Raw genomic sequence first — 4,147 nt, 5'->3', positions numbered from 1 at the left:
TCCATTTATAAAAGCGTTGTATATTAAAAAGTTTTTTTTATATTATTTATTTTCTACTTTTTAGTCCTGTCTGAATAAAATTTTGCAATAGATATTAAAATAATTCAACGATATTAATAGAAAGGTGCACACACATGCATTTACATATGTATGTACATACAAACGAGCACCAATTAATTTTATTTAAAGAAATGGCGTGTCGTCTATTTCCGCTGTAGCAAACGTAGTACATAGGGCGACATCTAGATGTCATCTACCTCGCCCTATTCACTACAGCTGTCGCCCTATGCACTATGCTTTTTTATAGGAACTTTTTAAAGCTTTGCTTTGGTGTCGAACACACAACATTGAAAGTTTCTGGATCCACAACATTGAAAGTTTCCGGACACACAACATTGCAAGTTGATAAAAGCGTTGTAAAATACACCAATCGCTCAAAGTGAACATTTGAAAACACATTTAGAGATGCTTGCTACTACATATTGGTTGCGCTGTCAGGAATGTCCGAGTTCAAATCCCATTAGCACAACATATAATTTAAAATTTTTGTTTCTCGGTATTTCTTAATTGCGAAAAAGCATCCGTGAAGTACACAACAAAATCGTATTCATACGGAAAAATTTATTAATATTAAAATGTAAATCGACTAGTCCAAAACCAGATAATAAAGCACAATTAACCACAATAGGACATCTCACGGTGAGTTTTTGGACCGGTCCTTTCCCAATGACACTTTAAAGTTAAAAATGACAGGCGAATTATGAGGGACTAGTACTGATAGCAACATGGACTATACGAGAGATAATCTAGGGTGAGTGCGAAAATAGGCTTCGAATAAATTGGGAAAATTTTCACTGTTGCGCCCTCTGGTGGAAGTTTTAAGAAAAAGATAAGTGCAGAAATGGAGATTCCCAGAACTTTGGAAACATCCCTGGTAAGTTTGTATTAATGCTAGATATAGTGGCTGGGATGCACTATATTCATGTAAATGCAAATATGTACTTTCGAGTCTATAAACGAACTGTGGTGCGACGTTATTGCTGTTGGCTACTGTTGCATACACAATACATATTTGTTTATGTACATACATACATATGTATCTATGTACTATCGTTGTCGTTGTGTGTGTTTTTTTTTTATTGTTAATGCTGTAGCTTTTAGAAATGTACCTAGATATGTATGTAGACATGTCTGGACATGGGATTTTATTTATAATTTTTATTTTTATTTTTTTCATTAAGGGTATTCTCGATCTGTTGCATGAGATCTAGCATTAGAGCTCTTGTTAATTAAGCGGTTAAAAATAACCGCTCAAAAACAGCTTGTCGACTGACTAATCGCTCATTTTCAATTTTTCCGCTGGTTGTTTTATTTCAATAAACGGCGGTTTTTTACATATTTTGAACACTTATCTATGCTTACTGACAAAACCCAATCGCGCTAATCACAATAATTTTATTATGAACAACCGTCGAATAATTTCGTTTAGACGATTTTCAGACTACATACTCAATGGCGAGCGGTTGGTCGAATTCGAGCGGTTAATCGAATAATTTCTATTCGACTATCAACCGACAAAAAAGTTCCCAAACGACTTTGCGACTAACCAAATAGCCGGATAGTCGGTTTTTAACAAGAGCTCTGTCTAGCATGGTGGATGGATAGCATGTGTGGAATAAATTGTTGATTTATGTATTCAAATATTGGTACTGTAAAGCATTGCATTATGCATTTGCATTTGAAACCCTAGTTCAGCTGTCATCCTTATTTTACAAAACAAATGCAGAAAAGCTAGCGAAAAGAATTTTCAATTAATTGTGTTGGTTTCAAGAATAATTCTTTTAATTGTAGAAAATTAATTAAAACAAGTTAAGAAGTATAATGTCGTTTTCTTTTCTACCGCAAAATGTTACCTTTTTATTACCCTCTTCGCATAAATACTAAGAAATTGTGCTCAAAAGGCAAGAAATCCGAGTTTAACTCCCAAAAGCATTGCAAACACTTTAAATGTTGCAAAATGAGCGGTAGCTCCTGTGCTTGAAATCTTTTGCCAAAGATTATCTTCGCAAAGAAAAGTTGGAAACGGGTGCCAAGGATTTTTTTGCAATAAAAGGCTCAAGAAGTAGTTAGTGCTTTTGGAGAAATCCAACTCTTTCCATTGGAGTTTTGCCAAAAAAGTACATATTCTAGTTGGATTTGCGCAGAAAGTTTGCAAGGAGAAAGGCCTTCAATAATATAATGTTCCTCGTCCCCGGAAACTCTCCTATACTATGGAACACACACAAAGTCAATTTCGTGATTATGGTGGGCGAAACTTAAGTTAAATTTGATTTTAGTCAACTTGCTGGTCAGCGGTTATACGCTGCAAAAAATAGGGAAGTCACATCGAAGTTTATAAATAGATACAAGTTGACAAGTTTGCAAAGAAATATTTGTTTTAGCAGCCGACATGTAAACGCGGATTGAAAAGCAATAATTTTCGTTAAATACAACTGGTCTATTTTGTCCAGGTTAGCAACTTGATGCTATTGTCGATATTGCCGATAAAGTGTTCTAGGCTCAGGCCAATCGATAAATACTGGGCCATTATGAAAACAAAATTGCTGCTAATGAAGCAGGAGGCTAAAACGAAGGAAAATTGCATGTCGATTGTCAGTTCAAAGGAAAAAAGTTTCAGTTTAAGGTCAAGGACATCAGGCTACTGCTAATTAACTCTTTGTTAAGTATATATGTATGAAAAACCGAAAGGAAACCCGAAATTACGACGACCATACACAAATATGTGTAGGCAACATAAAAACTAGCCCTTTGGTAGAGAATAAAATACAAACAAATAATAAAAAGCAACAGAACAGCAAAATCAAAAGCAAAAACGCAATACAAGGGAGCGAGAAATTCTTTTTTATGTTAAGCCATAATAAAATTTGTAGCTCTATTTGCTGTTGCCTGTTGCTTGCACTTTACGCCTGTTGCATTTCAATGGAGCCCAGAAAAAAATCTAAAAACCTAGAAAAAAAAAGTTTGCTACTACACTGAGGGTTTGTTGTTAACGATGGTGTCAAGTCAAATATGCACACATATGTACGTACATATACACAATCACAAGTATATTGTATGAAAGTGAATAAATTAATGAATAATAAATGAACGAGAGTGGTTTTTATGAATGAACGAACACATAAAATGTGTAAAACAAACAAAAATGTAGAGAGGATGGCATGCACGACGATTTGCTGATGATTCCTATACTGTCGCTGCTGATGTGAATGTTGTCAAGAGGTTATGGAATGTGCGCAAAATCAAACAAAAATAACAAAACCAATAGTCGCATGGCCAAACATCATCAAAATACATGCAACCAAAAATGGGTAAACAAAAACTCAAGTTCCAACCACAACTTCAAACACCATCACAACATTCACAGAGAACAAGTTAACTACCAGTATCATCCACCTAAACGAACATACCCACTATAACTACTACTAGACTATAGCGGCGGATTTCTTATTAGTTAGGGGCGCATAATAAATGATTATCGCATTCGCAGCTGCTGAACATGTCTACATACATATATACATATGTATATATGTACGTAGATACACTGCCATTCAGCAGAATAGGTTGCAAGTTCTGAAATCAAGTGTTACATTACGCGGCTAGTCATAATTAAAAATAGAATTTGTGATTTTATGAAAAGGCGTAATTGCAAAAAATCAAAATTTTAAAAGCTGTTAAAAAGGAGATGAATTATTGAATTAATTTGCAATTTTATCTGTACCAGTGCATAAATAAGACTATAAGCTCACTTAAGTGTCCGTCTTCCATTTGACTGGCATTCTTTTTAACCCTAGCAAACAAAAGGGACAAAAAAAGACATAACCAGACGAGCTACGCCTTTGGTTTGCCAGTTACTTTTTTCCTATTAGTAATTAGACGTTCGCCATAGATTTGAATAACTCGCGAAGCGGTCTTTCTTGACACGTTTGCTTTTTTAGCGATGGTTTCGGAAGTCCAATTTGGATTTTCTTTAAAAAATCGAACAAGTTCTTCAAGCAATTTTATTTTTTTAAACATTTCGCAACCAAAACTTATCATATGGCCTTAAAACTTGGCATGACAATTTTTGTACATTTATCAGAGGTATCTT

The 4,147-nt window shown here is 34.6% G+C and overlaps 1 protein-coding gene across 1 annotated transcript in view; it reads right to left on the bottom strand.

The window, feature by feature from the left end:
• The window catches only part of LOC108366815 (high mobility group protein DSP1-like), a gene marked incomplete at its 3' end in the record, with an annotated part of 48,272 nt that overhangs the window by 28,612 nt on the left and 15,513 nt on the right, over window positions 1-4,147 (bottom strand). The gene's annotated exons all lie outside the window — the stretch shown is intronic.

Source organism: Rhagoletis zephyria, unplaced genomic scaffold (genome assembly GCF_001687245.7).
Source record: "Rhagoletis zephyria isolate East Lansing unplaced genomic scaffold, Rhagoletis_zephyria_1.1 Rzeph_scaffold_02408, whole genome shotgun sequence".
Classification (NCBI taxonomy): Eukaryota; Metazoa; Arthropoda; class Insecta; order Diptera; family Tephritidae; genus Rhagoletis; species Rhagoletis zephyria.
Note: the sequence above shows the minus strand (reverse complement) of the source record. Positions and strands in the feature narration are given on the sequence as shown.